This window comes from Gopherus flavomarginatus, chromosome 18 (assembly GCF_025201925.1).
Source record: "Gopherus flavomarginatus isolate rGopFla2 chromosome 18, rGopFla2.mat.asm, whole genome shotgun sequence".
NCBI lineage: Eukaryota > Metazoa > Chordata > Testudines > Testudinidae > Gopherus > Gopherus flavomarginatus.
In genome coordinates, this window is record NC_066634.1 from 11,607,271 (window position 1) to 11,620,134 (window position 12,864).

The 12,864-nt window shown below is 45.0% G+C and overlaps 1 long non-coding RNA gene across 1 annotated transcript in view; it reads left to right on the forward strand.

Annotated features, from left to right (window-relative positions):
* Positions 1–1,005: 1,005 nt before the first annotated feature.
* The window catches only part of LOC127036617 (uncharacterized), a 220,049-nt gene continuing 208,190 nt past the window's right edge, over positions 1,006–12,864 (forward strand). The window contains exons 1-2 of the long non-coding RNA XR_007770195.1: positions 1,006–1,185; positions 5,923–6,344. This is a non-coding gene — a long non-coding RNA (uncharacterized LOC127036617). The remainder of the gene's footprint in view (positions 1,186–5,922; positions 6,345–12,864) is intronic.

The window sequence follows — 12,864 nt, forward strand, 5'->3', positions numbered from 1 at the left end:
AGGTTACTTAACTCCATGAGAGAGAATGTTTCTGAGACACCTCTGATATTACAAGCCTCATTGAGAACTTATCTGGTTCTACTGGTTGCTGGGGAACATGAGATGGTTTTACCCATACCCTGTTTGCAACTTCAAATTTGTTTAACTGGCAGTGCACTATGCCTCACTTATGAGACAATCCTGAGGCAGTGGAAAGAATGTTCTGCATAATCTTTTTCACTCATGTGCCCACTTGGGCAAATGTAAATCAGTTATTAGATACTCTCATGACAGAAGATGAAAGACAAAAAGTAAAAGAAAAATCTGCAGCTCATTTGAATGCACCTTGGCTAATTACTGACCCTAACTGGAATCCCAATAATCCAGCTCAAAAGACAAAGTTGGATGGATTTTTAAAAGCTGTTTTGAATGGTATTAGAGATGCAGGGGAGGCTACTCCAAATTGGAGCAAGGTGACTGCTTGTGTCCAGCATCCAGATAAGCACCTCTCTGACTTTTGTGCTCGACTGATTTGTGAAGTTAAAAAGCATGGGAATTTAAATCCTGAAACTGATCATGGAAAGGAGATGGTTAAAATGGTTTTCATGTCACAACGTGCAAAGGATATTGCAAAAAGGTTTAGAAAGCATCCAGATGGTACGCAAGGGAAAAGTTTGTCTGAAGTAGTTAGCATTGCTACTAGAATGTTTAATGGGAAAGAGAAAAAGAAAGAAAAAGACATAAGGAACGGGTTAATTTAAAAATCATCTTGGCCCCGGGATGGAAGGAGGGGGGTGCTCTGCGTTCAGGGTCAGGAATCGGCGCGGACTGTGCTTGGTGCAGGGAGGGGCTGCTTTCGGCCCCAGCTGGCTGTGAAGGAAAAAATATAGACAGAGGCGAAGCAAAGGAAATACAAGTTACAGAACTGAAATTACATTTGCAAAGCTTAACTGTCCAGTAAGATCCAACAGTGTGCCTTTGTGACCCTGGAGTCGGTGTGGCTTGGTGACACCAAAGAAGCCACAGGCAGCCGACCTGGACTGGAATCTCTGAAAGAGACGCCGCAGGAGATTCCAGGGTGTAAAAGAACAGCCCTCCCAAGAGCAGAAGCATGTTGGAAATTCTGGACAAGCTGTATACAGGATAATCTCCCTTCCACCTCTCCCCCTCCTCTGAACATTATACACAGAAGTGGCCAGTCTGGACGTACGTGTGTAAGTATGAAAGGAGCTTCGGGCTTGGGGCATTAATATTTTCCTGTGATGTGGGAGCGTTCCCAACACTCTCCGTTGTTGTTTTATTATTTTATTAATGAAGCTTTAAAATTCAGTTATATGGTGTGTTTTAGCAGCAAAGAATCCTGTGGCACCTTATAGACTAACAGACGTTTTGGAGCATGAGCTTTCGTGGGTGAATACCCACTTCCTCAGATGCATGTAATGGAAATATCCAGGGGCAGGTATATATATGTGTGCTAGCAAGCAAGCTAGAGATAACGAGGTCAGTTCAATCAGGGAGGATGAGGCCCTGTTCTAGCAGTTGAGGTGTGAAAACCAAGAGAGGAGAAACTGGTTCTGTAATTGGCAAGCCATTCACAGTCTTTGTTCAATCCTGAGCTGGTGGTGTCAAATTTGCAGATGAACTGAAGCTCAGCAGTTTCTCTTTGAAGTCTGGTCCTGAAGTTTTTTTGCTGCAGGATGGCCACCTTAAGGTCTGCTATAGTGTGGCCAGGGAGGTTGAAGTGCTCTCCTACAGGTTTTTGTATATTGCCATTCCTAATGTCTGATTTGTGTCCATTTATCCTTTTCCGTAGAAACTGTCCAGTTTGGCCGATGTACATAGCAGAGGGGCATTGCTGGCATATGATGGCGTATATTACATTGGTGGATGTGCAGGTGAATGAACCAGTGATGGTGTGGCTGATCTGGTTAGGTCCTGTGATGGTGTCGCTGGTGTAGATATGTGGGCAGAGTTGGCATCGAGGTTTGTTGCATGGATTGGTTCCATGCAACAATTGGCACAGATGGAATACAAGCTGTCAGGAACACTATCCCTGATGATGCCACAGCACAACTGGCTGCTGAACTCTGTGCCTTTATACTTACACACAACTATTTCAAATTTGATGACAATATATATCTCCAGATCAGTGGCACTGCTATGGGCACCCGCATGGCCCCACAATATGCCAATATCTTCATGGCCGACCTGGAACAACGCTTCCTCAGCTCTCGTCCACTCACACCCCTTCTCTATCTACGCTACATTGATGACATCTTCATCATCTGGACCCATGGGAAGGAGACTCTGGAAAAATTCCACCATGATTTCAACAGCTTCCACCCCACCATCAACCTCAGCCTGGACCAATCTACACGGGAGGTCCACTTTCTTGACACCACGGTGCAAATAAGTGATGGTCACATTAACACCACCCTATATCGAAAACCCACCGACCGCTATGCCTACCTTCATGCCTCCAGCTTCCATCCCGGGCACATCACACGATCCGTTGTCTACAGCCAAGCACTGAGGTACAACCGCATCTGCTCTGACCCCTCAGACAGAGACCAACACCTACAAAATCTCCACCAAGCATTCTCAAAACTACAATACCCGCAAGAGGAAATAAGGAAACAGATCAACAGAGCCAGACGTGTACCCAGAAGCCTCCTACTGCAAGACAAACCCAAGAGAGAAACCAACAGGACTCCACTGGCCATCACATACAGCCCCCAGCTAAAACCCCTCCAACGCATCATCAAGGATCTACAACCCATCCTGGACAATGATCCCACACTTTCACAGGCCTTGGGTGGCAGGCCAATCCTTGCCCACAGACAACCTGCCAACCTGAAACATATTCTCACCAGTGACTGCACACCACACCATAATAACTCTAGCTCAGGAACCAATCCATGCAACAAACCTCGATGCCAACTCTGCCCACATATCTACACCAGCGACACCATCACAGGACCTAACCAGATCAGCCACACCATCACTGGTTCATTCACCTGCACATCCACCAATGTAATATACGCCATCATATGCCAGCAATGCCCCTCTGCTATGTACATCGGCCAAACTGGACAGTCTCTACGGAAAAGGATAAATGGACACAAATCAGACATTAGGAATGGCAATATACAAAAACCTGTAGGAGAGCACTTCAACCTCCCTGGCCACACTATAGCAGACCTTAAGGTGGCCATCCTGCAGCAAAAAAACTTCAGGACCAGACTTCAAAGAGAAACTGCTGAGCTTCAGTTCATCTGCAAATTTGACACCACCAGCTCAGGATTGAACAAAGACTGTGAATGGCTTGCCAATTACAGAACCAGTTTCTCCTCTCTTGGTTTTCACACCTCAACTGCTAGAACAGGGCCTCATCCTCCCTGATTGAACTGACCTCGTTATCTCTAGCTTGCTTGCTAGCACACATATATATACCTGCCCCTGGATATTTCCATTACATGCATCTGAGGAAGTGGGTATTCACCCACGAAAGCTCATGCTCCAAAACGTCTGTTAGTCTATAAGGTGCCACAGGATTCTTTGCTGCTTTTACAGATCCAGACTAACACGGCTACCCTCTGATACATGGTGTGTTTTCTTTATCTTCCCCCAACGATCCTGTAGTGTCAGCCTGATCATCTGACATGAGGGATAGATTGGTAACAGAAATTTGTCACAGTTTGGTGAGCAATTAAGAAGGGGGGAGCCCTGCAGAATTTACACCATCTATTTGTTTTACCCTTGTTATTTTGTGTTTGCTTTGCTTGGTACTGTTGGTGTTATATGCTGAGAACTGCATGAGTAAAAGTGAGTCCTAATAGGATAAGGAAACACTATCTGGTTCTGGTTCTGTTCTATTTAACCAGTTACTGTTGTTGTTTTTTTTCTCTGTTCATTTGGGTGTTAGGAGTGTGGGTGGAACTGAACCTCTTGTTCGTAATTCCTCGGAGTGGAAGCCATGTGTGCGAGACAGCTCTGAGGTTAAATTGAGATCCTTCTGTCCTGTCCCCTGTAGCGGTCAGTGTATAGAAGTGGGAAAGTCTGGCTTAGACTGTAATTCCCTCTGCTCTCTGTGTAATTCTCTTTTCTGTTTAAGTGTCAAACAGATGAATGAGTCTCTGGGTAAACCCTCTAAGAGTAGTCCTTCAAATTATTTGTTAAGTAAATGGCCTTTGCCCAATGGGCCATGTGTCTTCGTCTAGGTGGCAAGCCTCATGAAGGAGGACTCGGGTAATCTTGTGAGTAAGAATGTTTAGGGGAAGAGACCAGGAGGGGTGGGGGGCTAGTTGAGAAGCCCACCCTCCTAGCTAAACTGGTAGTGGAAGAAGTTGGTGCCTATGGAAGGGACGGTTCAGTGAGAAAAGCAGGATCGGGCCCAGGCGGGCAGGCAACAGACAGAGAGATTGGAAAACAGGTTGGAAAACTTTAAGGGTGTAGTGGAAGGAAGGAGTCAGTAAGTGTAAGCATGGGGATTTCAAATACCCAGAACTTACTTGGAATGGTGATTTGAGTTGATAAAAGTGGCTGTTGGGAGACAAGCAAGTGATTTAAGGGAGAGTGAGAAGTTAACTCTGTAGTTGCTGGAGGAAACAGCAGTTGAACTTTGTAAAAATGCTAAAGAGGAAAGTTCTTGGTGTCTTTGAAATGTTTGTAAATAAATTGAGGCAAAGAAATTGTTAATTGCAATCATTTAGAATTTAGTTAAATTAGCTGAAGAATGTATATAGTGCTATGTAATTGAAATTTTATTAGGCTGTAAGGGCACTATAAGTAGTGATGTTTTCTTTCAGTGTTTGAAAGCAAGAGTTAAAAGTAAAAAGCAAGCCAGAAAGCATCTGTATTCATGCAAATTATCTAACTGGTAAGGTAGGAGCCACTGAAACCTGGGCTGCCTATGAAACACATAAAATATGGGATAATTCCTCTGTTTTTCCTGAAATCAACAAGGGTATTTGTCTATTTTAAGCAATGATTGTCTGCCCAGAAGGGGTAGACCTCTGTTTTTTTGTCTTTCAGATAATCAGAGAAAACTGATGCCAGCTAAACAGCATTCAACGTACCATGCATTTACTGGCACAATAGAAATTATGTTTTGTGTTCTATGTTCTGTCTTGTGGTGTTTGTCTTGTGGCCGGAATTTTTGTGTTTAATATTTTTATAAAATAATCTAGTTTAAAATCAAACAAAAAGGTTAAATTAAAATGCAGATACTTGTTTTGTTCAACTTGGAATACAAAGTGTTTAGATAAATCAGGAGAATGTGATATACTAAAGTCTAATGCATTTCCTTAAGTAAGGAAAAGAAACTTTATTGGTCAAATTGTTAATTGCAAAAATTGTTGTTAAAATTTGCGTACCAACAGTCTTTGAAAGCAAGGACATGAAAAGTTAACCCACTCCCCATATTGTACATGGGATCTTTCTGGCTACCTCAGATTTCTAGCCAGAGGGCTGGGGATGGTGGAAGGCTATTGGACTAGAGGTTGTATTGAGTGAACTCCTCAAAGTGGGTGTGCTTGTCCTGGCTTGTTGCTCGAAAGCTCTGTAATAAGGTTATTTTAGTAAAAGGGTGTGTGTGGCATATATTAAATAATAAGACTAATGTACTGTATAATGACAATGTGTAGGTGTTCATTGTTGGGAAAAAGGTGTATAAGTAAAAAGTGAAAGTTTCCTTTGCAGGTTAAAAGAAGCCAAGAAGGGAAGAAGCACAAAGAACAGAATGAATTAACTGAAAAAATAAAATAAAATAAAATAGCAAGCTCAGGCTATAGATAAGACACTGACTCCATTCAAGGACACTGCTCACAGTTAAGACTTGGTTAACAACCAGGAAAAGGAGGGCTTGAATTTGCCCATGCAGCTATGAGATCTGAAAAACACTGCCAGGCACTAATGAAATGTGTTAAGTTTTTTTTCTCACAGGTAAGGAAGCGCTACCCAAAAACCCTAGCAGCCCTGCCACTCCTTGGAACCAGGAGACGGGATTGATGTAAAGGTCCACCAACGAAAGACTGCCTTGGCTCCATGCTGGAAAGGCCCTTAAGTCCTGATGACTACCAACACCGCTGTGAAGTACCAAAGACTGACTGCTTGGACCCAAGATTCTCACTGCAAAAAGACCCCTCCACATTGGGAGAATTCTCCTACTGATGATTAGCCTATTTCACCTTCTAGCTCCACTGTGCCTTCTGGACAGTAGGGAAAAAGTACAAGGTGAAGTGCTAGTAGCCTCTCCCTTATCCACTGACAGATCTACTGTGCCTTTGAATTTTTCTAGAAAAAGCAAAACCATTACAGGGTGATGTGCTAGTAACCTCTCCCCTATATGATGCTGCACCAAGACTGTTTTGGGAAAGAAGAAGGAACAGTCACTCCACTGAAATTGCTAAAGTCCAGGAATTCCTGACTGGAAAGGACATTAAGAACTGACCCCGGTGAAGAAACAAAGAATTGTACACTGGCAGAAAAAATTTGTGGGACCCATGCTTGGGAATGTGGTATTGATTGGATTTTGGGGTTTATTCTACAGGCTGTGCCCTGTGTTGTGGATAAATTCTTCAGCATGTATTGCTCTCTCTAATTGGATTTTAAATAACAAGTACCCGAAGAGTTTGTTCTGCCACTGGAAATTTTACCTGTATTGAAACCATTCCAGTGACTAATAATGTAACCCCCTCCTATGCTATTAATGTCAATGCCTTTTAAAAGTACCTGAAAATAGTTAAATGACAAATGTAATATAGTACTACACCAAGGAAAGATGGTATTAAATATCACTGAGGCTGGGAAGGCATTGCAGTGGGATCTAGTATGTTTGGAGATTCAGAATTTCCTGAATGACCAGCTGATGGCCATTTGGAGTGATCTTGAGTACCAGACTTGGCCCACTGCCCTTACAGACACATCAGGAGTACCATCTGATCTGTGGTCATGGAGATATACTAAAGACTTTCTGGGTGGAAGTGTAAACATTTACAGTGCTCCTTCCAAGCATTTGGACTGGGGGGTGTGGGCTTCCACATACCGAATCCTGACGGGTCCATGGGGAGGATGCACATGGGACTGGATTATTCACCGAAACATCTGGGAAATTAGACCACTTGGTATACCTAACTGATTTATAGTCAGTGCCCCAATCCCTTAGTTGTCAGACAAACAGGATTCCACTCTTTTGTCCGTGCACTCATTCCTGGATTGTGGGTGGCTAAGCTCAAGAGAGCAGTTGTAAATATTTCTGCAGAGCTTGAAAAAAAACCGCTAATGCATTAATAGACGCTTTCCAAAAGTTGCAACGAAAGACTGATGAAGTAGCAGAAGTAACTTTGCAAAATAGACGTGTGCTAAATGCCATGAATGCTGAATTAGAGAGGGGCTTGTGCTCGCATTGGGGAAAAATGTTGCTTTGCTGTTAATCACTCTGGCTTAATTGACAAAGATTTACAAGCTATTAAGAATGTTGCTGTTGTTTTCCATGCTATATCTCTTGATCACACTTTTAGTTTTAAGGACCTCCACTCAGACCTTGGGTCATGGTTTACTAGCCTCCCCCGTACAATTGTTAAATGGATATGTGTCCCAAGAGTCCCATTATGGTCCTCTAGGGACAAAGGGGGGATTGTTAGGCCTGAATAAAGATATAGCAGACAAAACCAGGTATGCCAACCTGACCAAAGTCAGGCTAACAGAGGTTTGTGGGTAATCCCTGAGTGGAAAACACTGAGAAGCAGCAGCATGTCTCACAAGCGCTGGGAAAAAGTGAGATAAGAGAGAAGCTGCATTCCTGGCATAGTACCACATGTGCTGTGTTCGGGCAGCTCCTTCGAAGAACTGATAAGAGTCCTAGTTTCCCAGCCTCCTTGTTTTCGCTCCCTGGTTTTGTTCTTTGTTTGTTTTTAACTCCCCTACATTTCTAACTTTAGGCATGCATGTATACTAAAGGTGTCTAGTTTCTAGTTGTTAGAAGAAGGGGGTGGGTTGCTCCAGTGAATAATTTATGACGTGACGGAACTGTCTACATAGGCTTATACTAAGATGTAAAGAGCAGGCTGGTTCTCTCTGGAGACGAGCTGCTCTCTATTGATGCGTGCACTTGTCAATAAAGAGCTTTTGGTAGAACCTTGCTGGTGTTGCCTGTCTCTCTCGCGGTCAGACAACGAACTTTGCCGTCTGGGTTAGAGTCCCTGACATAAGTATAATCTAATATCTCATTGAAAGGTGACAGGGCCAGAAAGAGTTAATTAACTCACCTCACCGACTGACCTGACCCGTGGGTGAACCTTAAAAAAATGGTTAACAAGATATGTAAATGAACAGAGCTTTGAAATGCAAGTCTGCAGTGTTAGAGGTAGAAGGGGAAGTGTTTGCTCAGGTCTTGTGATGTCAGCAAACAAGTCTTGTCTATTGCTATAGTTTTAATTCAAAGAGCAAAAAAAGAATATTAACATTTATGATGATACTTGAGTGAAATAGTATTATTGTCTGTGTCTCTTTGAAGGTTGTGGTAATCTGTATCTGAACTGTTTGATGGATGTACTAATTGCCAGGATGTTTGGAAGAAGAGTTAAGCCTATTGTTTTCTCAGGCTGAAAGGCTGCTGGAAATGTTTAAGAACCTGGGACACGATCCTTCTTCATCTCAGATCTGCTTTGGGTTTCAAGAGGGGGAAACCTTAAGCCACAAGGATTGAGATCCCCAGTCATTGACTGGAGCCACCCTGAATATGGACATTGGATTATAACCTATGGACTATTTCTAAAAGGCTTTTGGCAACTACAAGCTCATCTCTACTTTGTATCTGAACCTCAAAAATTGAATTCAAGTCTATATGTCTATTAATCTTTTAACCAACACTCACTCTCTCTCTTTTCTTTTCTAATAAATTTTAGCTTAGTTAATAAGAATTGGCTATAGCATGTATTTTAGGTAAAATCTAAGTTATAATTGAACCTGGTTATGTGGCTGATCCTTTGGGATCGGAAGAATCTTTTCTTTTATATGATGAAGTAAGATTTTCAGGAATCATCATCATATCTAACAGGTGTGTCTGGACGGAGGCCTGAGGCTGGGTACTTTAAGGGAACTGCGTGGTTTAAACTTCTAAGTAACCAGTGAGGTACTACAGAAGCTGTTTTGTGCTGGCTTGGTAAATCTAAGTATTGAAATAACCAGCAGCGTTTGGGATTTGTCTGCCCTGTTTTGTTTGCAATTCACTCTGATTGAGTGAGCTGAGCTGGCTCCCACGGGCAGCACCGTCACACCTACAGCCAGGCTGCAGAGGTCCGGGGGATCTTAGGGGCCTTGGGGTGCACAGATACCTATGTCCAGGCCATAGCGGTCCCTGGGGGGCTTAGAGAGTTTGGGGGGGACACAGATACCAATCTCCATGCTCTAGGGTCCCATGGGGGCTTAGAGGGTTCGTGGGGGGCACATATTCCTACATCCAGGCTGTAGGGTTACCAGGGGGACTTAGGGGGTTAGTGGGGGGCAAAGATACCTACGTCCAGGCTGGAGGCATTCTGGGAGTCTTAGGGGATTTGTGGGGGCCAAAGACACCTATGATGTCCAGGCTGTAGGGGTACCAGTGGGTTTTAGGGGTTCGAGTGGGCACAGATACGTATGTCCAGGCTGTATCGTTCCCAGGGGGGGTTAGAGGTTTCGTGAGGGGCACAGATATCTACGTCCAGATTGTAGATGTCCCGGGAGGGGGGGTTAGGGGGGTTGTGGAAGTGCAAATACCTATGTCCAGGCTGTAGGGGTTCCTGGGGGCTTAGAGGGTTTCTGAGGGGCACATATACCTACGTGCACACTGGAGTGTCGCAAGGGGCTTATGGAGTCTATATGGGGTACAGATACCAATGTTCTGGCTGTATAGGTCCCTCGGGGGCATAGGGGGTTTGTGGGGGGCACAGATACCTAAGTCCAGGCTGTAGGGGTTCCTGGGGTATTCGGGGATTTCTGGGGGTCACAGATACCTACGCTCAGACTGGAAAGGTTCCAGAGGGCTTAGGAGATTTATAGGGGGACAGATACCAACATCCTGGCTGTAGGGGTTCCCATGGGGATTAGGTGGTTTATGGGGGGCACAGATTACTCATAGACTCTAGGACTGGAAGGGACCTCGAGAGGTCATCGAGTCCAGTCCCCTGCCCTCATGGCAGGACCAAATACTGTCTAGACCATCCCTAATAGACATTTATCTAACCTACTCTTAAATATCTCCAGAGATGGAGATTCCACAACTTCCCTAGGCAATCTATTCCAGTGTTTAACTACCCTGACAGTTAGGACATTTTTCCTAATGTCCAACCTAAATCTCCCTTGCTGCAGTTTAAGCCCATTGCTTCTTGTTCTATCATTGGAGGCTAAGGTGAACAAGTTTTCTCCCTCCTCCTGATGACACCTTTTTAGATACCTGAAAACTGCTATCATGTCCCCTCTCAGTCTTCTCTTTTCCAAACTAAACAAACCCAATTCCTTCAGCCTTCCTTCATAGGTCATGTTCTCAAGACCTTTAATCATTCTTGTTGCTCTTCTCTGGACCCTCTCCAATTTCTCCACATCTTTCTTGAAATGTGGTGCCCAGAACTGGACACAATACTCCAGTTGAGGCCTAACCAGCACAGAGTAAAGCGGAGGAATGACTTCTCGTGTCTTGTTTACAACACACCTGTTAATGCATCCCAGAATCACGTTTGCTTTTTTTGCAACAGTATCACACTGTTGACTCATATTAAGCTTGTGGTCCACTACGACCCCTAGATCTCTTTCTGCCATACTCCTTCCTAGACAGTCTCTTCCCATTCTGTATGTGTGAAACTGATTGTTCCTTCCTAAGTGGAGCACTTTGCATTTATCTTTATTGAACTTCATCCTGTTTACCTCAGACCATTTCTCCAATTTGTCCAGATCATTTTGAATTTTGACCCTGTCCTCCAAAGCAGTTGCAATCCCTCCCAGTTTGGTATCATCCGCAAACTTAATAAGCGTACTTTCTATGCCAACATCTAAATCGTTGATGAAGATATTGAACAGAACCGGTCCCAAAACAGACCCCTGCGGAACCCCACTTGTTATACCTTTCCAGCAGGATTGGGAGCCATTAACAACTACTCTCTGAGTACGGTTATCCAGCCAGTTATGCACCCACCTTATAGTAGCCCCATCTAAATTGTACTTTCCTACTTTATCTATAAGAATATCATGCGAGACCGTATCAAATGCCTTACTAAAGTCTAGGTATATCACATCCACCGCTTCTCCCTTATCCACAAGGCTCGTTATCCTATCAAAGAATGCTATCAGATTAGTTTGACACGATTTGTTCTTTACAAATCCATGCTGGCTATTCCCTATCACCTTACCACCTTCCAAGTGTTTGGAGATGATTTCTTTGATTACCTGCTCCATTATCTTCCCTGGCACAGAAGTTAAACTAACTGGTCTGTAGTTTCCTGGGTTGTTTTTATTTCCCTTTTTATAGATGGGCACTATATTTGCCCCCTTCCAGTCTTCTGGAATCTCCCCCGTCTCCCATGATTTCCCAAAGATAATAGCTAGAGGCTCAGATACCTCCTCTATTAACTCCTTGAGTATTCTAGGATGCATTTCATCAGGCCCTGGTGACTTGCAGGCATCTAACTTTTCTAAGTGATTATTTACTTGCTCTTTCCTTATTTTCTCTTCTAAACCTACCCCCTTCCCGTAAGCATTCACTATACTAGACATTCCTTCAGACTTCTCAGTGAAGACTGAAACAAAGAAGTCATTAAGCATCTCTGCCATTTCCAAGTCTCCCGTTACTGTTTCCCCCTCCTCACTGAGCAGTGGGCCTACCCTGTCCTTAGTCTTCCTCTTGCTTCTAATGTATGACAGATACCAATGTCCTGGCTGTAGATGTTCCTCCACGGTGGCCTCAGGGCTGGAAGAGCTCCCACTTCCTTCTATTACCTGGGGGCTGCAGCAGGGGCACAGAGCTTCTCTGGTCTCACTCCTTTACCCCTGCCCCGCTGTGGCCCTGACACCAGAGAAGCTCGGTGCCCCTGCTGCAGCCTCTGCGCCATATCAGGGAGTGGGAGCTCCTCCAGCCCTGGGGCCACCGTAAGGGAGACTTTTCCAGGGGGACCCAATTTGGCCAGGGGCCCCCGGGACCCTGATAGCCTGGATGTAGGGTTATGTGCGACCACAGCCCCTCTATGTACCCCAGGAACATCTACAGCCAGGACATTGGTATCTGTACCCCCCGAACCCACAAAGCCCCCCAGGGACCTTTACAGCCAGTATGTTGGTATCTGTGCCCCCCCATAAATCTCCTAAGCGCTCCAGGACCCCTCCAGTCTGCATGTAGGTATCTGTGACCCCCAGAAATCCCTGAATGCCCCAGGAACCCCTATAGCCTGGACTTAGGTATCTGTGACTCCAACGAACCTCCTAAACCACCCAAGACACCTCCAGCTATGACGTAGGTATCTGTTCCCCCCTCAACCCCCAATCCCCTCGGGACCCCTAGACCCTGGACGTAGGTATCTGTGTCAGCCCCGATCCCTTAAGCACTCCCATTACCCCTTCAGCCTGGACGTAACTACCTGTGACCCCCACGAACCCCCTAAGCCCCCAGGGATCCCTACAGCCTGGACACAGGTGTCTGAGCACCGCACGAACCCCCTAAGCTCCTCGGGACACATCCAGCCTGGATGTATCTGAGCCCCCAGTGAACCGCCTCATCTTCTCGGGACACCGACAGCCTGTACCTAGGTATCTGTGCCCCCCACAAACCCTCTATACCCCCCAGGACCCCTCCAGCCTAGATGTAGGTATCTGTACCCCCACAGCCCCCCTGGGACTCCTACAGCCTGGAGGTTCGTATCT